General features: G+C 43.9%; 2 long non-coding RNA genes across 2 annotated transcripts in view; one reads left to right on the top strand and one right to left on the bottom strand.

Moving 5' to 3' along the window:
- Positions 1–22,422, top strand: part of LOC140000552 (uncharacterized) — a 31,597-nt gene extending 9,175 nt beyond the window's left edge. Inside the window, exons 2-3 of the long non-coding RNA XR_011805597.1 lie at positions 2,013–2,256; positions 19,119–22,422. This is a non-coding gene — a long non-coding RNA (uncharacterized lncRNA). The remainder of the gene's footprint in view (positions 1–2,012; positions 2,257–19,118) is intronic.
- On the bottom strand, positions 3,563–11,751 carry LOC140000553 (uncharacterized). The gene is made up of 2 exons (XR_011805598.1): positions 10,148–11,751; positions 3,563–6,442 (listed from the first exon to the last, which is right to left on the bottom strand). It is a non-coding gene; the product is annotated as an uncharacterized lncRNA (long non-coding RNA).
- Positions 22,423–26,063: the final 3,641 nt, after the last annotated feature.

Below are 26,063 nucleotides of genomic sequence, written 5' to 3'. Positions count from 1 at the left end.
TTGATTTCTCCGCTCCAGTATCTACCAAAAATACACCTCTTCCCTCTGGGGACCTATTAATAATTTTATCAAGGGCTCATTCGATGTTCGGGTCCCCAAAAGATATAGTTCAGATTCAGAGTACTGAACTATCACAATACAGATTCACCAATAACGCATTAACCGTTAGGGGTCTGGTTGGATTCAGAGCACTGAACTACCACGGTCACGTTTTCACCAATAACGTATAACCACCCTTACTCTAGTCGCATTTAATGAGAACTGTCACGACTAGGAACAATGCAATCAAGTGCAATTTATTACAGCAACAGGTACACAGGTTCTTTGGATTGCCGGCGATAGCGACTGTCTGCAAAAGCAAGCCAGCATGCATGAAATACACAGGTGACACAGGTGCGCAGCCTGGAAATTAATGCGTTAAAAGGCACAAAGACTCTATAGAGATTTCTAAGTTTCCACGGAGACACACAGTATAACCAAGTGTTCAAATCTCACCCAAAGGCGTCCCAATGGGGGGGAAGAGAGGCTCAGACCGTCGACTGGTCCCAGGAGTCAGGAGGTCCTCGGGATGGTGTATTCCCTCGGGATGGTATCTCCCCTGACGGTGGTATCTTCCCTGACATCCCCTCTTTCTTGGGCCAATTTATAGTATTTTCTATCTTTCAGGTGGAGCTTGAGTGACTCTAGTCAAGAATATCTTAGTTATGATTGGTGAAAAGTTCTCCCGTCTCCATTTAAAAATAATAGGCTCCGAGAAATTCAGAGCGAATGATCGGTGAGGGGTGGTCGCACCTTGGAGGCGGGTAGCTTTTGGGGTGGAGGTGTGTTTTGGTATTATAATGATATTATAATGAGCAAAAGTACACTAGGGTACAGAATTTTTCAAAACATGACAGGTCCTTGGCTCAGGGTAGCAAAAAGTGAAGCTTATCGGTCTTGGTGTGCACAAGAACAATCGAGTCCCCACCTGGTCACAGAGCCTAGCCATGGTGTCTCCACTCCACTCTACGCTCCGTACTGTTCCTTAGAGCTAGCACACCAGGTTCCCCCAGAGCGATAGCATCTAAGGTTGGAAGCCTAGGGAACGCTCAGGTAATGCAGCTACGCCCTACCCTGAAAACCTCTTCAGTGCTGTACATTTTCTCTAAAATGTGAATGTTAGTTTTATTTCCCTAGTTACTTTGGGCAATTGCACCACATAATCCACCCCATGACTATAGTCACTCAAGCTTCACGACATTATGAATATGTCAGGGATATCACATACATCCTCGGGACAAGGTTTATCGAGCGTATGTACATTGTGTAGGGATGCTAAGCGTTTTACCATAAACCAAAGTTTAACGTACAATCTAATTGTCAGTATTAAGCATAATACAGTGAGTATTAACTGAATAATAACAGGGTGAAGCATCTTGTTGAAGATTCCTGTGGCAGCTGGTGACCATCCAAACAAAGTGTCCCACCAACGGTGTCTCTCATCTCTCTTTACTCTTTCCATCACTCGATGTATTTCTTGTGCATCGTCGTGAGAAACACTCTGTAGCCAATAACTTAGGCTCAGGCGAGGATCTCAGTGAAGTAGTAATTTATTCGCGATTGCAATGGCGGGCGCCCCACAAGCAGGAGAGAGCGCATCTACTAGTTCCAAAACACAGTTTATATACTTTTTGATGACAGGACCCTCCCCTGTTTCCCCACTGAGTGAGTAATCCAGGTTCACAATCTATCTGATGCTTCACAGACAATGCACGGCCTTCAGTTGCTGGCCTGCTAAATTTCAAATTTCAAATTTCTTTTGACACTTTTACTGTTTAAAGTGGTAATATTTCTTCAATTATCTGACTTGACTTAACACCATGATTTTCTCCTAATTGCTCTAACGATTCCGTTTGTCTGCATTTTACAAGGTTTTTTCTTGAGCTTTCTTATCACTGCAAGCATATCTCGGTACCACATTCCTTCCTTCTAAATAATGTAACTCTGCAAAAACAACATTTATATTCCCACAGGCAACACGATGAAGTTACGTCATCAATAAAGAAGCAGGAAAAAGGAGTGAAGAGGAACAGGCTGGCAGAATGGAGACCAGGACGGGAACAGGCACTTTGATCACCTCAGGAAGATGGGTTCAGCCAAACTCAGCAAACTGCTCAGAGAAGCTCGTACAGGAAGTCGCTGGAAACAGGTGCACCGGAGCTGGGAAGAAGCTCAAGCTGAGAGAAGTGGACCCGCACACACAACTGCCCCTCTCTGGTAAGCAATTGCGCATTATGGGGAATCATACGTCCTTAGGAACAAAGACTGTCCTGGTAACCTTACAGCTTAGTCTACTTCTTAACAATCAGAATTGGCCTTGAAAAGGAGATGGATATGCTTTTCTTTGGCCTGGAAAGAACGGGATACATAAGGCCTGAAGACCGAGTTGCTTGACAACTTAAAGCGAGACATATTGTTCAAAAGGAGTGGAAAATGGAGACTGTTGAGTCGTGGAACTTGGAGGATTGTTTGTTACCTTTTCTGATTGTACATATGTTTAGGTGTACTCGATTTTAGTAAGTTATGGAACTTAAAGGATTGTTTGTTACCTTTCCTGATTGTACGTATGTATAGGCATACTTGCGTTTAGTATGTAAAGCAATGTTCTGTATATTTAGAATGTTTGATGTTTGTGTGTGCGTGTTGGTGGAGCGTAGACTCCCCGCACACCCAGCGCTGTTTACTTGCTTTTTATACCTTTTAGAAATATTTGTTTTATAAATATTACTAGATTCAGATTGAGTTGAGACCTCATTTATAACAATTGGGAAAAGTACAATTATTATACACCCTGCGGAATCATGAAATTGAAACACGAGCTAAATATGGGATTCCAACCATTGCTAAAAACTTGTTTATAAAACTTACAGAGAATATTGTGAAAGCATTCTTTTATGGTTCAATTGGCCTTGGCCAAATTCGAAGCCAAGACACAAATTAATCATAGAATCATAGAATATCCTGAGTTGGAAGGGACCCTTAAGGATCATCAAGTCCAACTCTTGACACCGCACAGGTCTACCCAAAAGTTCAGACCATGTGACTAAGTGCACAGTCCAATCTCTTCTTAAAATCAGACAGGCTCGGTGCAGTGACCGCTTCCCTGGGGAGCCTGTTCCAGTGTGCAACCACCCTCTCTGTGAAGAACCCCCTCCTGATGTCAAGCCTAAATTTCCCCTGCCTCAGTTTAACCCCGTTCCCGCGGGTCCTGTCACTGGTGTTAATGGAGAGAAGTGTGAGAAACACTTTGTAGCCAATAACTTAGGCTCAGGCGAGGATCTCAGTGAAGTAGTAATTTATTCGCGATTGCAATGGCGGGCGCCCCACAAGCAGGAGAGAGCGCATCTACTAGTTCCAAAACACAGTTTATATACCTTTTGATGGCAGGACCCTCCCCTGTTTCCCCACTGAGTGGGTGTCGTGGTTTAACCCGGCTGGCAGCTAAACACCACGCAGCCGTTCGCTCACCCTCCCCCCTCCCTCTCTGGGACGGGGGAGAGAAATGGAGAGTGAAGCCCGTGAGTTGAGATAAAGACAGTTTAATAAGACAGGAAAATAATAATAACAAAATAATAATAACAATAATAATAATAATGATACAATGGTGATAATACGAAAGTAATAGTATGTACAAACAAGTGATGCACAATGCAATTGCTCACCACCCGCTGACCGATGCCCAGCCTAACCCCGAGCAGTCCGGCCCCCTCCCCCCAGCTAGCCACCCCTATATATTGTTTAGCATGACGTCAGATGGTATGGAATACCCCTTTGGCTAGTTTGGGTCACCTGTCCTGGGTCTGTCCCCTCCCAGCTCTTACTGCACCCCCAGCCTGCCCGTTGGCAGGACAGAGCAAAAGGCTGAGATGTCCTTGGCTTAGTATAAGCACTGCTCTGCAACAATTAAAGCATCGGGGTGTTATCAGCACTCTTCTCATCCTAAGCCAAAACACAGCATTCCACCAGCTACTAGGAAGAAAATTAATTCTGTGCTAACTGAAACCAGGACAGTGGGTAATCCAGGTTCACAATCTATCTGATGCTTCACAAACAATGCATAGTCTTCAGTTGCCGGCCTGTTAAATTTCAAATTTCTTTTGACATTTTTACTGCTTGAAGTGGTAATGTTTCTTCACTTATCTGACTTGACTTGACACCATGATTTTCACCTAATTGTCCTAAGGAGACTGGTTGTCTGCATTTTACTAGGTCGCCTGCTAAACTTTCTTATCACTGTAAGCATATCTCAGTACCACATTCTCTCCTTCTAAACAATGTAACTCTGCAAAAACAACATTTCTATTCCCACAATTCCCCCCTTTTCTTTTTTTTATAAACTGTTGATTTTTGCAAAACCTTTCTCTAAGGTGCAATTTGATAGACTTCTTCTTTGCTTTCTTTGCTTTCCATCTCCTCATTATCACCTTATCTGAGTAAGGTGGTGGCTCCATGGTCATTTGTTTCAATAGTGCGGTTTCAGTTAACCACTGTACTAGTCCTCTTACACAGGGGATAATGCAGCAACCAATGGCTGTCAAAACTCCTACAACTACGATCAATGTTGCAAATATGCCTATTTTTTTATTTTATTTTTTTTTTCTTTTCTGCCAATTCACTGGCAAGGGTGGTAAGCCCTTGCAATGCTCTTGTTACCGAGCCATCTGGGACACTATTGTTGGGTATAAGAGTGCAACAATGGTTGCTCAGTATTACACACACAAACACACCTACTTCTTCTGCGAGCATCATATCTAATGCTATCCTGTTTTCCCAAGCCATTTTGCTGATGGCATCTAGTTGTTCAGCGATTCCTCTCATCGCATCCTTGGTATAATTGATGAATCTCTGCAGATTATAATAGAAATAATTAATCCAATCCACATTTTTATTGATTGTTACCCACCAGAACAGTGACTCAAACCCTGCAGCAATTTGATTTCTGGCTTTATGTTCATCTGGAACTCCTCTAGGTACCCCAATAGAATCTATATATACTCTATCATCAAATGATATTCCTAAGCCTCTTTTAGTTCTTCTGGGTATTTGTGATGTTTCTCTTTCAAATGCCAGGATGAAGGGTATAGCTAATTGAACAAGTGCGCAAGTGCCTTCCCAATTAGATGGTAGGGTGGACCGTAAGATCTTCCCTCCACCGTACCACCAGAGATCTGCCCTGGGGATCTCTAGTCTTCAGCAGTTTCCCATCAAGTCCTTGGTAGCACAAGGCAAATTCTCCCAGATGCCAGGTAGCACTCACACCCTGCCGTGAGAGGCAAGCTGTATGGTTACCTATAGCTGTAGAGAATGCAGGGGGAACCGCGATATTGTTATCATGCAAGGAACAGCAAAGAGAGACTTACAGGCCTCATTTCCCCAGGCAGTCTTTTCTTGGTACAATGCAATCATACATCGCATCTCTTGGGAGTCTTTGGTCCACCCCCATGGGAAGGGCGCTATCTGGGCAATCGGTCATCCCGAGGCACAAGCATAGCAGTAGCTACGGTTGAGACTCTGGACGGTATATTTGACCCATTCTATCCAGGCATTCACATCCCCATACCTTGTTTGAACTGACACATTTCAGAGGGCCTCCTGTTTTCTCTCCTGTTTTCTCCTTGAGTTTCTCCCTTTCTCTGATGGCAATAGAGGATTGTTTCCATACAGTATTCTCAATCTGGCTGTTGGGTCTCTCTCAGTTATTGGTTCTCTCTGCTCAATTGTCGTTGGGCATTTAAATCTCCACAAGCTAACACCTCACAAACATCAAACGTGACAGAATGTGGTACATAACCCTCTGTCAGAGTCACCCATATTTTGATGGGGTATCTCGTTTTTGCTATTATCTGGTCATGCCTTTTGCAAGTTGCCAATTGACCAAGGCCTTCTCTGAGGCCTAGAATCACTAAAAACAAAATTAGTAATCAATTTTTCCCTGTCATCATTTTTAAACCTTAGGTTTCCAAATAATTATTGATACAAAAAGTAAGATGTACACTACTACTATAACAACCCCCCCTTGGGAGCACTGCAATTCACTATAGGTCTGTTCTTTCTCTCAATCACAAGTCACAGTCTTTAGTTACCTGTGAAAATAAAAGGTTAGTTTACAATTGTAAGCTCTTATCTTGCTCAGAGTCCACTATGAGATTTTTCAATTTCAACTTCCAACAAGTCTTTTGTAGGAACAGCTTCCCAGGTACTAGCGTCAATGGATGCCTTCACTCGAGTATAGTGAGTCCAACCTTTTTCCACAGTTCTTAGGCTGTTTCAGTGGTTAGTAATTGTCCTTCCCATTCAGGCCGGAGTTGACTCTTTCCAGGTCCAAACCAGGACCCGGTTTCCTGGGTGATGGTGGTGAATGGGGAATTCCAAAGGTGGGGTTTGAGCCAACAACCCACAGGTCCTGAGAAATGACAAAGAAGAGGACAACCCCAGAATACAGTTCTTAAGAAAACTCTCTTGTTTTGAATTGTGGTATCTCATCCCTTCTGCCCAGATAGGGCAATCTGAACAGCATCTCATATGGTAAAATTCCTATATCACTTTTTTTTTTTTTTTTTTTTTTTTTGGTGCTGTTTAAACCTGTAGGAGTAAGCATTTTACCCAAGGAAGTTGGGTTTCTAACACTAGTTTAGTTAATTGCTTCTTTAATGTCTGATTCATTCGCTCCACCTTCCCAGAAGAGGAGGGGTGCCAGGGGCTGTGAAAATCCCACTCAATCTCTAAGGCCTGCTTTAACCCTTGCAGTAAAGCTTTACACCCATCCAGTCACGTGGTCAATTAGGACAAACAAGTAACTCAGTAAAGTTTACCTGTATACTTTGGAAAGGTCAAACCCCTGGCTCCCGTCCCCCTCTAGATGGGTTACAGAAGACCTTTTTATTTACCTTTTGACATATGGTACACCCTCACATATGTGCTTCCCTAAAGTGTATATTCCTACACAGACATACTTTCTTAGCACAACATCACACATTGCTTGCACCTCCCAATGACTCTTTTGATGTAAAACAGTTAATATTTGCCTCATTGGTGCTTTATTCAGCATTTCTCTCCCATTAGGGAGTATCCATTTTCCTTCAGACTTCATGGCTCCTGATTTCTTAAAAAAAATCTTTCTTTTAAAACTTTTTAGTTCTTTCTTAATTTTCAACAATTCTTTGAATCCTCTCTGCATTTATTCTTTGTTTTCCTTCAGACATTAGATGCCTTAAATACCTGACTTCTCTTTCTCCATATTGTAATTTATTTATTTTTTTTAATACTCCCAAGCCCTGCTTTCCCAGAAAGTTGAATAGCTTGTTAGTAGCTTTCTTCACAACTCTTTTCTCCTGTCCTGACAATAGAAAACGATCCATATATTTGTTAACATTAATACCGCCTTGGGAGGTTGTAATTGCTCCAAAATCTTTTTTTTTTTTAGAACTTAACCAAATAGATAGGTGGCCCAGTAAACCCTTGGGGTAAAATTGTCCACCTATATTGTTGCTTCCGCCCCCATTTCAGGGTCTTTCCAGTCAGAGGTGAATATACATGTATGTTTGCTCTCAGGGCCTGAGAGCACTCCATTAATAACACTGTTATTCCAGTCTAACAATTTACTATTTGAATGCCCAATTTAATCATTAAATCCCTTCTCAACAAGTTAGTCCCTGCCTTGGGTACATACAGTAATTACCCAGTGATCATTTTATCCCCTGGTCTCAGGTTGGTATCCCCCAAAAGTGGCACTGTTATTCCAGCCCCTTCTACCCCCATCACTTTTTAGGGTTTCATTAGTTAATTTAATCCCTGATGCTTTACAAGTCAGTAATGACCTAGCTGTTCCCCAGTGTATTGGGTTTGATGGCAAGGTTCGGGGGCTGTGAGTGGGGGGGGGGTAGGAAACTGCAGTGGCAGCCCCCGTGAGAAAAACCCAGAAGCCTCCCCGTGGCAGGTAAGAGACAATTTCATCTGGCCCCTAAGGGGCTCACTGCCGCCCAGAGCCAAGCCATGAGCAATACAGTCCGTGCATCTGTGAGAGCACAGCCACGAAAACAAACAAACAAAGAAACAAACAAAAGCCTGCTGCTCAACAGCAGCTGGGAGAGCGAGAAACCCCCCCGCAGACACCAAAGTCAGTGCAGAAGGAGGGGGAGGAGGCGCTCCAGGCGCTGGAGCCGAAGCCCCCCTGTGGCCGCCGGAGAGGCCCCTGGTGGAGCAGGCAGTTCCCCCCCACCGTCCCCCTCCCCGATGTTTGGGAAACTGACCAAACACCACAGCAAATATGCAAATATTCCAAAACTTCTAGACTGTAACTTAGATAATGCCTACATCCCCTTTCCCTGCTCATTCAACTTCAAACAGCTCTGTCAAATATTACATGCCACTCCTTTAACCCCTTCAGCAACCCTTTTAACACTTCCTTTATCTTTCTCCAGCCTGTACTTTTCTAATACCAGCACCAAAGGCTCAGTCAGGGTCCAACTTAATTCCATACCTTTTCCCTCCAAGATAAACAACATATCAATATAGCATATTTCATCCCATTTTCCTTCTTTCCTCCTTCTTCCACTCCAGATATTCCTATTCGAAGTGGCCAGCCTGGCCACACCTAAAAAACATCTTATCAAAGCCTGTCCCTGATAGGACTCAGGCCACAACACAGGCAACCTTCTTTGCCTGCCATTCCTTCATCTCTCTTCCTCTCCTTTCCATCCTGGCCCTAACTCCCCCTGAAGATTTTCTTCCTCTTTCTCCGACCCTCTGCCTCACTACCCGCTGCACTGTCAATACCATTAGTTTCACTTTTTTTTTTTTTTTTTTTTTCCTTCTTATCTCCCCTCTGGACACACACCTCCAGGGCCTCCCACAGGAGGGTCCCCCAGTGACTGTTCACTACATCCCCCCATCTTCTGAAGCATTTTCTGCATATTTTGCCAGGCTTTAATCACACAATGAACTTTCAAGAGCCCTTGGGATACTGGGTCCTCAGGTCTCATCCCCAAGTACTTTCTCATTCTGACCCCAAGTCTCTCATATGATTTCTGTGTTGCACACTATTATTATTCCAGCCAGGATTGGCAAGTGGGTATTTCTGCCCTGCTGGTATTACCCCTGGTCCTGGAGGATGAGCTCTTTCCCATTCTTGTATAGCAGCTCTCCTCCTGATCATTCCCATTTCTTTCCCTGTAAACAACATACTTATAGACATAATTCCCTCCCCCAAGAGTATAAATCAGGTCGTAGGAACTGGTCTAATTGTTCAACTAGGCTGTTGGGGTCCTCAAATAAAGACTTCCTCTCCTTCTTAAAAGTCCTAACCTCTCTGCTGGTAAGGAGGAGGGGGTAGTTCACCTTAGAGGATACACAGTTAGTGTTAGTACTGTTAGTATCAGGGAAGGCAAAATTCTCAATATCTCTTCTACCTTGTTCTAATTCTTGCCGGAGCCTAGGGTACAATACTTTTTTTAGGGACAGTGTTAATTACAGTCCCTGTCTCCCTTCCTGGAGTGACTGCTGCTGCCACCAGTTCAATATTAAGATTATAGGGAGCATAACTTGGCTCCTTCTCTGAAAAAGGAATCTTCTTGTTTACACATAAATTTAAAGCCTGAATTTTCATCAGACCCGTATTTTGGCCAAAATACTGCTGTTTCCTTAATTGGTTCTTTTGTCCAGACTGATACACAATATTTAACCTTTTTTTTTTTTTTTAAATTATTCTTCTTTTACAATCCCTCTAATTTTGGGATTATGTTTCCAATTTCTTATCATTCTTCAGGAAGAACTATTAGTAGGCACTCCCCCAGGGATATCTCCCTGTCCCCTGGAACTCATATTTTCCCATTTTTCCTAACCCTCGCCAGTATGTGCTACAGAATTTTCCCTTCTGCAGTGTACCACACACCAACGTACTGAAAGATGGGGGTGTACCGCCAAGCACTTCCCCGTGCCAGCGTTACCGCACACCTGAGTTTACCAGATTCCCTGGTGTACTTCCAAGCACTTCCCCGTGCAAGGATTACCGTACACCAGATTCCCCTGGTGTAGTGCCAGCACTTCCCCGTGCAAGGGCTTACCATACACCAGATACCCGACCCCCAAGGCAATACTTAATATTTCTTACCTTGGTCTGTGCACAGAGTTACCGGATCGATTCTTAAAAACCCGGAGTGCCTACCTTCTTCCTTTCCCCACTACTTCACGGATCCTGCCTCTTTAACCAGTCTCGGGCCCTCTGTCAGCTTTCTGCAGAACCGCCACCGTCGATGCACAGGACCGCTGAAATCAGCGGGGCATGCCTTCCTGCTGCTGCGGCGGTGGAGCTCCCCAGTAGGTGACTGGATCCCGGACGAGCCCCCAAATCGTGAGAAACACTCTGTAGCCAGCCTGCTAAATTTCCCCACTGTTTCCCCACTGAGTGGGTAATCCAGGTTCACTATCTATCTGATGCTTCACAAACAATGCATGGCCTTCAGTTGCCGGCCTGCTAAATTTCAAATTTCTTTTGACATTTTTACTGCTTGAAGTGGTAATGTTTCTTCACTTATCTGACTTGACTTGACACCATGATTTTCACCTAATTGTCCTAAGGAGTCTGGTTGTCTGCATTTTACTAGGTCGCCTGCTAAACTTTCTTATCACTGTAAGCATATCTCAGTACCACATTCCCTCCTTCTAAACAATGTAACTCTGCAAAAACAACATTTCTATTCCCACAATTCCCCCCTTTTCTTTTTTTTATAAACTGTTGATTTTTGCAAAACCTTTCTCTAAGGTGTAATTTGATAGACTTCTTCTTTGCTTTCTTTGCTTTCCATCTCCTCATTATCTCCTTATCTGAGTAAGGTGGTAGCTCCATGGTCATTTGTTTCAATAGTGCGGTTTCAGTTAACCACTGTACTAGTCCTCTTACACAGAGGATAATGCAGCAACCAATGGCTGTCAAAACTCCTACAACTATGATCAATGTTGCAAATATGCCTACTTTTTTTTTTTTTTTTTTTTTTTACCAATTCACTGGCAAGGGTCGTAAGCCCTTGCAATGCTCTTGTTACTGAGCCATCTGGGACACTATTGTTGGGTATAAGAGTGCAACAATGGTTGCTCAGTATTACACACACAAACACACCTCCTTCCTCTGCGAGCATCATATCTAATGCTATCCTGTTTTCCCAAGCCATTTTGCTGATGGCATCTAGTTGTTCAGCGATTCCTCTCATCGCATCCTTGGTATAATTGATGAATCTCTGCAGATTATAATAGAAATAATTAATCCAATCCACATTTTTATTGATTGTTACCCACCAGAACAGTGACTCAAACCCTGCAGCAATTTGATTTCTGGCTTTATGTTCATCTGGAACTCCTCTAGGTACCCCAATAGAATCTATGTATACTCTATCATCAAATGATATTCCTAAGCCTCTTTTAGTTCTTCTGGGTATTTGTGATGTTTCTCTTTCAAATGCCAGGGTGAAGGGTATAGCTAATTGAACAAGTGCACAAGTGCCTTCCCAATTAGATGGTAGGGTGGACCGTAAGATCTTCCCTCCACCGTACCACCAGAGATCTGCCCTGGGGATCTCTAGTCTTGAGCAGTTTCCCATCAAGTCCTTGGTAGCACAAGGCAAATTCTCCCAGATGCCAGGTAGCACTCACACCCTGCCGTGAGAGGCAAGCTGTATGGTTACCTATAGCTGTAGAGAATGCAGGGGGAACCCTGATATTGTTATCATGCAAGAAACAGCAAAGAGAGACTTACAGGCCTCATTTCCCCAGGCAGTCTTTTCTTGGTACAATGCAATCATACATCGCATCCCTTGGAGTCTTTGGTCCACCCCCATGGGGGGGGGACGACAGCCTGTTCCACCATGGGCCTCTCCATGCACTGCAGACGGGCTTCAGATCCAACACCTGGAGTGCCTCCTCCCCCTCCTTCTTCACAGACCTTGGTGTCTGCAGGGAGGTTTCTCACTCCTCGCTCTCCCAGATGCTGTTGTGCAGCAGGTTTTTTTTTTTTGTTTTCTTGGATGTGCTCTTGCAGAGGCACAAACTGCGTTGCTCATGGCTTGGCTCTGGGCAGAAGTGGGCCCCTTTGGAGCCGGCTGAAACTCGCTCTTATTTGCCACGGGGCAGCTGCTGGATTCTTCTCACAGGGGCTACCACTGCAGGCCCCCCAGCTACCAGAACCTTGCCAAGTAAACCCAATACTTTGGGGCAGCTAGGTCATTACTGGTCTGTAAAGTATCAGGGCTTAAATTAACTAATGAAACCCTAAATATGATGGGGGTAGAAGAGACTGGGATAACAGTGCTACTTTTTGGGGATACCAAGCTTAGACAGAGCGAGAAGCTAAGTCCTTTTCTTAGTGTAAACACTACTCTGCAACAATTAAAACGTCAGCATGTTATCAACATTATTCTCATCCTAAATCCAAAACACAGAACCATATCAGCTCCTAGGAGGAAAATTAACTCTATTCTAACCGAAACCAGGACAACCACCTGTGGTGGTTTTCCTCAGGTGGGCAGCTATGTTCTACCACAGTCACTCTCTCAGTCCCTCTCCTCAAAGAGGAACGGAACGGCACAGAGAACTCAAGGTTTGAGATAAGGATGATTTAATTAAAGGGAAAAGGGAGAGGTGAAAAAAAAAGGCAGGGCAGGGCAGGGGAAGGGAGGAGAGGAGAGGAGAGGAGAGGAGAGGAGAGGAGAGGAGAGGAGAGGAGAGGAGAGGAGAGGAGAGGAGAGGAGAGGAGAAAAGAAAAAAGAAAAGAAAAGAAAAGAAAAGAAAAGAAAAGAAAAGAAAAGAAAAGAAAAGAAAAGAAAAGAAAAGAAAAGAAAAGAAAAGAAAAGAAAAGAAAAGAAAAGAAAAAAGAAAAGAAGGAAAGGCTGCACAGAAGCACAGAGAGAGAAAAAGCAGTTACTCTCTACTTCCCATCAATGAGCGATGTTCGGCCACATCCTGGGAAGCAGGACCTCAATACACATAGCGGTTGTTTGGGAGGACAGATGCTTCCACAAGGAGAGCCCCCCCCCCCCTTCCCCTTTCCCACTTTATTGCTGAGTGTGACATCATATGGTAAGGAATATCCCTTTGGTCGGTTTAGGTCTGCTGCCCTGGTGATGTCCCCTCCCCATGTCTTGCACACCCCCAGCCTGCTGGCTCTTGGAGGCTTGGAGGGAGTCCTGATGTGGTACCAGTATTGTGCAGCAATAGACACAACACTGGTATGATACCAGTGCTGTTCTAGCTACAAGTGCAGAGCACAGCACTGTATGGGCTGCTTCAGGGAAAGTTAACTCCATCTCAGCCAGGCCCAGCACACCATCTCAGGTATTCTCTGCGCCATCATCCAGATCATTAACGTTGTTGAATGGGACTGGACTGAATTTTGACCCCTGGGGTACTCCACTAGTTGCTGGCCTCCAACTAGACTTTGTGTCACTGACAACCACCCTCTGGGCCAGGTCATTCATCCAGTTTTTAATCCACCTCACTGCCCATCTAACCCGAACATGAATAGCTTGTCTATGAGGATCTTATGAGGGACAGTGTCAAAGGCCTTACTGAAGTACAGGAAGACTATATCCGCTGCTCTCCCTTCATCCATCAGGGTCACCATTTCATTTGTAGAAGCTTATCAGGTTGATCAAGCATGACTTCCCCTTGGTGAATCCATACTGATTACTCCTGATGAATTTCTTGTCCTTCATGACCTCTTGTCCTCTCCCCTACCCTCCTGTATCCTGGGCTGCATCAAAAGAAGCATGACCAGCAGGCTGAGGGAGGCGATTTTCCCCCTCTACTTTGTTCTTGTTAGACCTCACATGGAGTAGTGCATCCAGCACTGGGGCCCCAGCACAACAAGGATGTGGACCTGTGTCGCGCTAAGGGGTGTAGCCGATTAACCGTTATGGGCCCGGTCAGATTCAGGGTACTGAACTATCACAATCACAGATTCACCAATAACGCATTAACCGTTATTTTGAACAATATGTCTCGCTTTAAGTTGTCAAGCAACTCGGTCTTCAGGCCTTATGTATCCCGTTCTTTCCAGGTCAAAGAAAAGCATATCCATCTCCTTTTCAAGGCCGATAGGCCTGGGTCAAAAGTCACGTTCAGGTCAACAGGGGGCATAACAGCAAAAGACTTTGATGACTGTAGCAGCAGAGGGGCTCTCAATTGAGTCTCAATCATCAATTTGGCCAATTGGTGTTTGTCTGATTCATTCTCTCGACTCGTCCAGAACTTTGAAGATGCCATGGCATATGATATTCCCATTTAATGCCCAGGGCCACAGTCAAAGCCTTTAAAACTTTTGAAGTAAAGTGTGTCCCCTGATCGGAATCAATGCTCCCGATTAAACCAAAGCGAGGAGTAACATTCTCCAACAGGTTTTTAGCTACCACTGCAGTGGTGGCTCATGCTGCAGGATAAGCCTCTACCCAATGTGTTAGTTGATCCACGATCACCAACAGATATTTATATCTTCCTACTTTTGGTAGTTCAGTAAAGTCCACCTGTATTCTCTCAAATGGTCGATATGCAATCCTTCGTCCTCCAGCAGGAGCTTGCCAAATGCCTTCTTATTTACCTTTTGACACGTTAAGCATCCTTGGACGGTTTGTTTGGCTATCTCATATATTCCTACACACCCATAAAATTTTAGAAATTGATCACTCAGTGCTTTTGTTCCCCAGTGGGTTTGTAGGTGTAGCCGTAAAAGTAGACGTCTAGTTTGTTCCTTTGGCAGTATTTCTCTTCCATCAGGCAGAATCCATTTTCCTTCTTTCAGTTCTGCTCCTATGGTCTTTATAATTTTTATTTCTGCTTCTGTATACTTTTTCTCTTGTGTCCCTTTTCCGTTATCCGTTTCTTGTAGGGTTAGGACTACATCATGCTTCCTAAGAGCTGCTTCCCTAGCTTCTCTGTCCGCTAGGTTATTCCCTCTTATGTGGAAGCCAGTTCCCTTTTGATGTCCTCTGACATGTACCACAGCAATCTCCCTAGGTCCTCTCAATGCCTGCAATATTTGAGTAACTAAAGTTTGGTGAATCAGCCCTTTTCCCTGGGTGCCTATGAGTCCCCTTTCTTCCCAAATTTTCCCAAATGTGTGGACTATTCCATAAGCATATTTAGAGTCTGTATAAATAGTGCCACTTTTTCCTTTCAATAGTTCTAGGGCTCGTAATAATGCATAAAGTTCACATGCTTGAGCGGACCAGGCAGCGCTGAGTGGTCCCGATTCTATTAGGACCATATCCCCATTTACGACGGCATACCCTGATCTTCTTTTTCCATCTACTACTTTGGATGATCCATCAATAAATAATTTTTCCCCTGTTTCTAATTCTGTCTCCTTGAGATCGGGTCAGATTTAGGTTTGCAATTCAATCACTTCCATGCAGTTATGTTGTAGTTCTGTTAGGGGTTCCCCATATAGAAATTGCGCAGGACTCTGTGCAGCAGTTACTTTTAGTTCTAAATCAGGGGAGTCGATCAGGATGGCCTCATACTTCAGCATCCTACTATCAGTTAACCATTTTTCAGCCTTTTGCTGGAGTACTCCCCTAACATTATGTGGAGTATATATCTTCAGAGATGCTCTAAAAGTGACTTTTCTAGCTTCCTCAATCAGTAAGGCAGTAGCCACAATTGCCTGTAAGCACACTGGCCACCCCCTACTCACAGGGTCTAATAGTTTGGAACAATATCCCACAAGTTTCTTGATTCCTGCCCATTCTTGAGTTAGTACTCCATATGCAGTTTGCTTAGAAATATTTATAAATAAATAAAAGGGTCTTTCTAAATCTGGGAGGCTCAGCACTGGAGCTTCTATTAACGTTTTCTTGATCAACCTCAACTTTTCCTCATCTTCCTCGTTCCACTTAATTTTTTCTCCAGTCAATTTTTCATATAAAAACTTTGCCTTTTCACTAAACCCTTCAATCCAGGGTCTACAATATCCCAAGAGGCCAAGCAGTTGCCTCACTTCCTTCTTCGTTTTGGGTGATGATAGGGCTAAAATCACAGATACCCTGTCAGGATCCAATTTTTTCTTTCCTTTCTTTCCTTGGCTAAGCCAATGTCCTAAGTACCTTACTTCCTTTTCCACAAATTGTAATTTAGATTTTGAGACCTTCAATCCTTTTTTCCCTAAGAAATTAAGTAATTCAATAGTGGTTCTCCGTGTATTTTTTTCAGTCTCCCCAGCTATTAATAGGTCATCCACATATTGCAACAATTTCACTTCCCTCTTTACCTCAAAAAGTTGTAATAATTTTTCTAAGGTTTGGCCAAATAAATTTGGGGATTCAGTAAATCCCTGAGGAAGTACAGTCCATCTAAGCTGTTGTCGCCTTCCTGTTTCGAGGTCTTCCCATTCAAAGGCGAAGTAATTCCAAGACCCTTCACTTAATGGGCAGGCCCAGAAAGCATCCTTCAAATCTATTACACTATACCATTTATGCTGAGGTGTTAGGTGGTTTAATAAAGTATATGGGTTAGCCACCACTGGAAATTTGGTTATGGTTCGCTGATTCACAGCCCTAAGATCCTGAACCAACCTATATGATCCATCAGCCTTTTATACTGGCAAAATGGGGGTATTATGTGGGGACATACATGGTTCCAGCATCCCCTTTTGGAGCAACCTGTCTATAACTGGTTTGAGTCCTCTTTTCCCCTCCAATGGGATAGGATATTGCCTAATCCTTATTGGCTGTTGTGGATCCACTATTTCTACTACCAAGGGTTCCATATCTAATTTTCCTGAATCTCCCTCTTGATACCATACATGTGGGTCTATTTCTCCCTCATCTTCTTGGGTTAGGGTATATAGCTGAATTTTTAATTCTCCCCCCTGGCTCTTGATTTCCAACCCTAATCTTATTATTAAGTCCCTTCCTAATAGATTGTGCTCAGCCTCAGGCACCAGCAATAGGTCATTGAGACATAGTTTCTTTTCTGATTCTATTTCTATATTTTCCAATATAGGAACCTTAAAGGGCTCACCTTTTGCTCCTACTACCATGGTATTCCTCTTTCCTTCCTTAACCCCTTTTGGTAATTTTCTAATAGTTGATTTCTCCGCTCCAGTATCTACCAAAAATACACCTCTTCCCTCTGGGGACCTATTAATAATTTTATCAAGGGCTCATTCGATGTTCGGGTCCCCAAAAGATATAGTTCAGATTCAGAGTACTGAACTATCACAATACAGATTCACCAATAACGCATTAACCGTTAGGGGTCTGGTTGGATTCAGAGCACTGAACTACCACGGTCACGTTTTCACCAATAACGTATAACCACCCTTACTCTAGTCGCATTTAATGAGAACTGTCACGACTAGGAACAATGCAATCAAGTGCAATTTATTACAGCAACAGGTACACAGGTTCTTTGGATTGCCGGCGATAGTGACTGTCTGCAAAAGCAAGCCAGCATGCATGAAATACACAGGTGACACAGGTGCGCAGCCTGGAAATTAATGCGTTAAAAGGCACAAAGACTCTATAGAGATTTCTAAGTTTCCACGGAGACACACAGTATAACCAAGTGTTCAAATCTCACCCAAAGGCGTCCCAATGGGGGGGAAGAGAGGCTCAGACCGTCGACTGGTCCCAGGAGTCAGGAGGTCCTCGGGATGGTGTATTCCCTCGGGATGGTATCTCCCCTGACGGTGGTATCTTCCCTGACATCCCCTCTTTCTTGGGCCAATTTATAGTATTTTCTATCTTTCAGGTGGAGCTTGAGTGACTCTAGTCAAGAATATCTTAGTTATGATTGGTGAAAAGTTCTCCCGTCTCCATTTAAAAATAATAGGCTCCGAGAAATTCAGAGCGAATGATCGGTGAGGGGTGGTCGCACCTTGGAGGCGGGTAGCTTTTGGGGTGGAGGTGTGTTTTGGTATTATAATGATATTATAATGAGCAAAAGTACACTAGGGTACAGAATTTTTCAAAACATGACAGGTCCTTGGCTCAGGGTAGCAAAAAGTGAAGCTTATCGGTCTTGGTGTGCACAAGAACAATCGAGTCCCCACCTGGTCACAGAGCCTAGCCATGGTGTCTCCACTCCACTCTACGCTCCGTACTGTTCCTTAGAGCTAGCACACCAGGTTCCCCCAGAGCGATAGCATCTAAGGTTGGAAGCCTAGGGAACGCTCAGGTAATGCAGCTACGCCCTACCCTGAAAACCTCTTCAGTGCTGTACATTTTCTCTAAAATGTGAATGTTAGTTTTATTTCCCTAGTTACTTTGGGCAATTGCACCACATAATCCACCCCATGACTATAGTCACTCAAGCTTCACGACATTATGAATATGTCAGGGATATCACATACATCCTCGGGACAAGGTTTATCGAGCGTATGTACATTGTGTAGGGATGCTAAGCGTTTTACCATAAACCAAAGTTTAACGTACAATCTAATTGTCAGTATTAAGCATAATACAGTGAGTATTAACTGAATAATAACAGGGTGAAGCATCTTGTTGAAGATTCCTGTGGCAGCTGGTGACCATCCAAACAAAGTGTCCCACCAACGGTGTCTCTCATCTCTCTTTACTCTTTCCATCACTCGATGTATTTCTTGTGCATCGTCGTGAGAAACACTCTGTAGCCAATAACTTAGGCTCAGGCGAGGATCTCAGTGAAGTAGTAATTTATTCGCGATTGCAATGGCGGGCGCCCCACAAGCAGGAGAGAGCGCATCTACTAGTTCCAAAACACAGTTTATATACTTTTTGATGACAGGACCCTCCCCTGTTTCCCCACTGAGTGAGTAATCCAGGTTCACAATCTATCTGATGCTTCACAGACAATGCACGGCCTTCAGTTGCTGGCCTGCTAAATTTCAAATTTCAAATTTCTTTTGACACTTTTACTGTTTAAAGTGGTAATATTTCTTCAATTATCTGACTTGACTTAACACCATGATTTTCTCCTAATTGCTCTAACGATTCCGTTTGTCTGCATTTTACAAGGTTTTTTCTTGAGCTTTCTTATCACTGCAAGCATATCTCGGTACCACATTCCTTCCTTCTAAATAATGTAACTCTGCAAAAACAACATTTATATTCCCACAGGCAACACGATGAAGTTACGTCATCAATAAAGAAGCAGGAAAAAGGAGTGAAGAGGAACAGGCTGGCAGAATGGAGACCAGGACGGGAACAGGCACTTTGATCACCTCAGGAAGATGGGTTCAGCCAAACTCAGCAAACTGCTCAGAGAAGCTCGTACAGGAAGTCGCTGGAAACAGGTGCACCGGAGCTGGGAAGAAGCTCAAGCTGAGAGAAGTGGACCCGCACACACAACTGCCCCTCTCTGGTAAGCAATTGCGCATTATGGGGAATCATACGTCCTTAGGAACAAAGACTGTCCTGGTAACCTTACAGCTTAGTCTACTTCTTAACAATCAGAATTGGCCTTGAAAAGGAGATGGATATGCTTTTCTTTGGCCTGGAAAGAACGGGATACATAAGGCCTGAAGACCGAGTTGCTTGACAACTTAAAGCGAGACATATTGTTCAAAAGGAGTGGAAAATGGAGACTGTTGAGTCGTGGAACTTGGAGGATTGTTTGTTACCTTTTCTGATTGTACATATGTTTAGGTGTACTCGATTTTAGTAAGTTATGGAACTTAAAGGATTGTTTGTTACCTTTCCTGATTGTACGTATGTATAGGCATACTTGTGTTTAGTATGTAAAGCAATGTTCTGTATATTTAGAATGTTTGATGTTTGTGTGTGCGTGTTGGTGGAGCGTAGACTCCCCGCACACCCAGCGCTGTTTACTTGCTTTTTATACCTTTTAGAAATATTTGTTTTATAAATATTACTAGATTCAGATTGAGTTGAGACCTCATTTATAACAATTGGGAAAAGTACAATTATTATACACCCTGCGGAATCATGAAATTGAAACACGAGCTAAATATGGGATTCCAACCATTGCTAAAAACTTGTTTATAAAACTTACAGAGAATATTGTGAAAGCATTCTTTTATGGTTCAATTGGCCTTGGCCAAATTCGAAGCCAAGACACAAATTAATCATAGAATCATAGAATATCCTGAGTTGGAAGGGACCCTTAAGGATCATCAAGTCCAACTCTTGACACCGCACAGGTCTACCCAAAAGTTCAGACCATGTGACTAAGTGCACAGTCCAATCTCTTCTTAAAATCAGACAGGCTCGGTGCAGTGACCGCTTCCCTGGGGAGCCTGTTCCAGTGTGCAACCACCCTCTCTGTGAAGAACCCCCTCCTGATGTCAAGCCTAAATTTCCCCTGCCTCAGTTTAACCCCGTTCCCGCGGGTCCTGTCACTGGTGTTAATGGAGAGAAGTGTGAGAAACACTTTGTAGCCAATAACTTAGGCTCAGGCGAGGATCTCAGTGAAGTAGTAATTTATTCGCGATTGCAATGGCGGGCGCCCCACAAGCAGGAGAGAGCGCATCTACTAGTTCCAAAACACAGTTTATATACCTTTTGATGGCAGGACCCTCCCCTGTTTCCCCACTGAGTGGGTGTCGTGGTTTAACCCGGCTGGCAGCTAAACACCACGCAGCCGTTCGCTCACCCTCCCCCCTCCCTCTCTGGGACGGGGGAGAGAAATGGAGAGTGAAGCCCGTGAGTTGAGATAAAGACAGTTTAATAAGACAGGAAAATAATAATAACAAAATAATAATAACAATAATAATAATAATGATACAATGGTGATAATACGAAAGTAATAGTATGTACAAACAAGTGATGCACAATGCAATTGCTCACCACCCGCTGACCGATGCCCAGCCTAACCCCGAGCAGTCCGGCCCCCTCCCCCCAGCTAGCCACCCCTATATATTGTTTAGCATGACGTCAGATGGTATGGAATACCCCTTTGGCTAGTTTGGGTCACCTGTCCTGGGTCTGTCCCCTCCCAGCTCTTACTGCACCCCCAGCCTGCCCGTTGGCAGGACAGAGCAAAAGGCTGAGATGTCCTTGGCTTAGTATAAGCACTGCTCTGCAACAATTAAAGCATCGGGGTGTTATCAGCACTCTTCTCATCCTAAGCCAAAACATAGCATTCCACCAGCTACTAGGAAGAAAATTAATTCTGTGCTAACTGAAACCAGGACAGTGGGTAATCCAGGTTCACAATCTATCTGATGCTTCACAAACAATGCATAGTCTTCAGTTGCCGGCCTGTTAAATTTCAAATTTCTTTTGACATTTTTACTGCTTGAAGTGGTAATGTTTCTTCACTTATCTGACTTGACTTGACACCGTGATTTTCACCTAATTGTCCTAAGGAGACTGGTTGTCTGCATTTTACTAGGTCGCCTGCTAAACTTTCTTATCACTGTAAGCATATCTCAGTACCACATTCCCTCCTTCTAAACAATGTAACTCTGCAAAAACAACATTTCTATTCCCACAAAAGGTCTCCTGCCTCTCGACACCCCCTTACGAGGAAGTTGTAGACTGACATTCAAAAGAAGAGGAGGGATTGTTATATATGGAGTGGTAATTCCTAATTCCTGTCAGAAAAATGGTTGATATTAATAAAGAAGGGGGAGATTTGGGAATGTGGCAATGGGGGTCGGAAAGCCTCCTGGTTGGTGATAACATCAGACTCTTAACGATAAGGTCATCAGGAATGTAAAGAGTTTAGAGGAAACAAAGAAGGGTGATTGAGGCGACACCCTGCTGTCTGGGGTTGCTTGTTTTCCCCTCTGTTAAGGCACGGAAGTTGCTGGGGGGGGTTGCTGGTTAGAACTGTTAACATTTATTGTTTAATGTTATATGATAATAATATTATTAGTGTGGTTTCAAGGGTTAACGAAACGCGGGAAAAGCAATCACGTTTTGTTGCTTTTGGGAACCTTGTGGTGGGCAGAGCATGTGCAGAAGAAGAGGGAGACAGTCGAAGCCGCTCCTGCAGTCTGGAACAAAAGGTTGCTAATGGTGATGGGGAAACCGTGAGCCTTTCACCCACAACGACCACCACAAAGCGAATTATAATATGAAGCGGGGATAGGATATACATATGTGTAGGCGCACTCGGGTTTCTTGTAAATATGTAACAGCAATGTCCTATATATATTTGGAAAGTTTGACGGTTGGGTGTGCGTGTTGGTAGAGCATAGACTCCCCGCGCACCCAGCGCTGTTTACTTGCCTTTTATAAATATTCTTTTATGTTACTAAATTCAGAGTGAGTTGAGACTTTATTTATAACAAAAGGAATGGAAAATGGTGACTGTTAAGTCATGGAACTTAAAGGATTGTTTGTTACCTTTTCTGATTGTACGTATGTATAGGCATACTCGGGTTTAGTATGTAAAAGCGATGTTCTATATGTTTACAATGTTTGATGTTCGTGTGTGCGTGTTGGTGGACTGTAGACTCCCCGCACAACCAGCGCTGTTTACTTGCCTTTTATAGCTTTTATAGCTTTTATACCTTTTATACCTTTTATAAGTATAAATATTACTAGATTCAGATTGAGTTGAGACTTCATTTATAACACTCCTATTTGAAGTGGCCAGCCTGGCCACACTTAAATCATCTTCTCAAAGCCTTTCCCTGCTAGGATTTAGGCTGCAACACAGGTAGCTTTCCTTGCCTGCCATTCCTTCATCTCTCTTCCTCTCCCTTCCATCCTGGGCCTAACTACCCCTGAAAGTTTTCTTCTCTATTTCCAACCCTTTGCCTCACTACCTGTTCCACTGTGAATACCATTAGTTTAGCTCTCTGCTTTTCTTTCTCATCTCCCCTCCTGACATACACCTTCAAGACCTCCGGTGACTGTTCATTCTATCCTCCCATCTTCTGGAGCTTTTCCTGTATATCTGGCCAGGCTTTAATCACAAAATGAACTTTCAAGATTCCTTGGGCTACCGGGTCCTCAGGATTCACCCCCAAGTACTTTCTCATTCTGAACCCAAGTCTCTCATATGATTTCTGTGTTGTGGGTTGTTATTATCCCAGTTGGATAAGCGGATATTTCTTCTCAATCAGAATTACTTTCAGTCCGGGGTGGGGGGGGGAGGGCGTTAGTTCTTTCCCATTCTTGCATAGCTGCCTGCTAAACCATTCCCATCCTAAACATTCTTCTCCAGTGAATAACATACTCAATATTTACATTTCTGCGACCCCCCCCTCCACCCCCGGAATAAAAATTAGGCCTTAGAAACTGATCTGACTGTTCTGCTAGTCCTATAGGGTCCTCAATCAAATACTTAATTTCCTTCATTTCCTTCTTAAAACTGCTAACCTCTCTGCTGGTGGGGGGGGGGAGTGTTCACGTGTTCACATGACCTACTTGTCCTTGTCCCACTGCAACCTCCCTAAGAGGATACACAGTGTGAGTACTGTTAGTATCAGGGAAGGCAAAATTCTCAATATCTCTTCTACCTTGTTCTAATTCTTGTCAGAGCCAAGAGTACACTCCTCCTCTAGGGACAGTGTTAATTACAGTCCCTGTCTCCCTTCCTGGAGTGATTGCTGCTGTCAGCGGTGCAATATTAGGACTATAGGGAGAATAACTTGATTCCTTCTCTGAAAAAGGAGTCTTATTGTCTACATATAAATTCAGAGCCTGAATTTTCATCAGACCCCTATTTTGTCCAAAATACTGAAGGTCCTTTTATTGGCTTTTTAGGCCAGGCAATTGCACAATGTCTAACCATTGTTTTCTTATCCTTTTCCCTAGATTTTTTTTTCACAATTCCTTATCATTTTTCCTGAGGACTATCTATAGGCACAATTCCAGGGTCTCCAGCCCCATTCTGCTGTTCCTTGAAGCCCTTGTTCACCAACACTTTCTGACATGCTGCTGTTATAAATGGCTCAGGATTCAAATTAGGATTAAATAAAAAAATAGGATTTATTAAAAGAATATAAAGGAATAGAGGTAAGCAAACAGCGCTGGGTGCACCGGGAGTCTCCGCTCCACCAGGACACACACCAGTTACATCAAGCAGCTGATTTTTATGCACCTAGACTAATACATATTCATTACTACTTCTAAAAAAAAACAGGTTATTATAATTAGCTTCCGGGGTCCAGTCCCTCCTACTGGAGCATGCGCATCAGTCTCCTCTGGGGGTCTCTGGGGGTCTTTCATGCTGAAGGCTCGTAGTCTTCCTCTCACCTTTGTACTCACTCGGCACAATTCCAAGTTTATAGAACACTTTCTGCAGGTCTTGTCTCCCAACCGTCCTTCAGCTTCTTTTTCCTTCCTCTTAATCTCTTGCCCCCCTGGCCAGATACCAAAGATCCACATAGTATCCCATAACAGTCACTAGTTGTTATCAGTTGTTCTGAAACTCCCAGACATCAAACACAAACAGCTTTCTTATTTGACGCTTCACGAGTAATTAAAACATTCTTCCCCAGCCATTCACAGACACATCTATAGCAGTGTTAAGTTAATCTCGAAGAAGACAGGAAAAAAGGCTGTAACTGTTAGAAATAGAAGTCCGGAATAACAAAAGCAAACAGGTTCATAAATTTAAGGAGTGTTTTCTGAAGACTTGATAAATTGACTAGAATGAGGGGGAGACTGGGACACACTGCATCTGTGGTTCAAGAATTAAATTGCCAGCGCAAGGCCCAGAGGCAGACAGGATTCAAACAGAATTGTTCTTTATGGACACGAATTTATGGACACGAATTGGAATTGTTAAAACATTCCTCACACTGCTGTGGACTTCTGTCCTGGTTTCAGCTAGGACAGAGTTAGTTTTCCTCCTAGTAGCTGGTAGGGTGCTATGTTTTGGATTAGAATGAGAAGAGTGTTGATAACATGCTGATGTTTTCATTGTTGCAGAGCAGTGCTTACACTAAGCCAAGGACTTTTCAGCTTCTCACACTGTCCTGCCAGCGAGGAAGCTGGGGGTGCAGCAGGAGCTGGGAGGGGACAGACCCAGGACATCTGACCCAAACCGGCTAAAGGGGTAATCCATACCCTATGACATCATGCTGAGCAATTATTGTGGGATGTCTGGCAGGGGTGGGAGGGCCGGCTGCTAGGGGATAGGTTGGACATCGGTCAGCGAGTGGTGAGCAATTGCATTGCGCATCACTTGTTTTGTACACATTAGTAGTAGTAGTACTATTATCATTATTATTATTTTCCTGTCTTAATTAACTGTCTCTATCTCAACCCACAGGCTTCATTTTCCTGATTCTCTCCCCCATCCCAGAGAGGAAGGGGGAAGGGTGAGCGAATGGCTGTGTGGTGCTTAGCTGCTGGCCGGGTTAAAACACAACGGTCCTTTTGGCACCCAACCTGGGGCTCGAAGGGTTGAGATAACAACAGAACTGACCAGAGCATGTTAAAACAAAACTGTTATAAGCGTTACATCAGTTTAATAGTTGCTAATCACAATGTTGATTTTTTTTATCTCAGATCTGCTCTGCCTGTTTTCCGAAGTGAGTTATAGAACACATTACTTTGCATATGTGTTCCCTGTCATGCTGCTTATCATTTACGGGTGTTGATATACTCACTCACTGAGGCGATTGGCTCCGGGGAGACGCGTTCTGCCGTGGAGCGAGGGATCGAGGCAGGCAGGGCTTTTTTTCTGGTATTGAGGCCACTCAAGGCAGGCGAGGGAGCTGCCGGAGCCAGCAGCACCCCCTCCCTGGCCGTACTAAGGCAGCCCCTAGGGAGCGCGAGCCACCAGGAGCACAGTGAACAGGTTGGGCAAACAAGGCGTGGCGCATAAGTCAGGGCATGGCACGGCAGTTTGTGTGAGCAAGGCAAGCAGGGAGGGGGCCCTCACCTCTCTTTTCCAGCTGTCTTTCCCAACGGTGGTTGTAACCTGCTCTTGAAGAGCCCGGCCATGGTATCCACAAGGCAGAAAACCTTGACCCCCCACATCTCTTGCAACCTCTCCAGCCACAGTCACCGATGTGGCTACCCAGACAGAGGTCTTGGGGAAATCTTCTCTGTGCTTAAAGCAGCTATGCCAAAAGCCCACCGGTACCCTTTTGTATCCTTGAAGTACCCTCTCTTGAGGTAGTCTATGCTGAGGAT

This window comes from Anas platyrhynchos, chromosome W (assembly GCF_047663525.1).
Source record: "Anas platyrhynchos isolate ZD024472 breed Pekin duck chromosome W, IASCAAS_PekinDuck_T2T, whole genome shotgun sequence".
Taxonomy (NCBI): Eukaryota; Metazoa; Chordata; class Aves; order Anseriformes; family Anatidae; genus Anas; species Anas platyrhynchos.
Note: the sequence above shows the minus strand (reverse complement) of the source record. Positions and strands in the feature narration are given on the sequence as shown.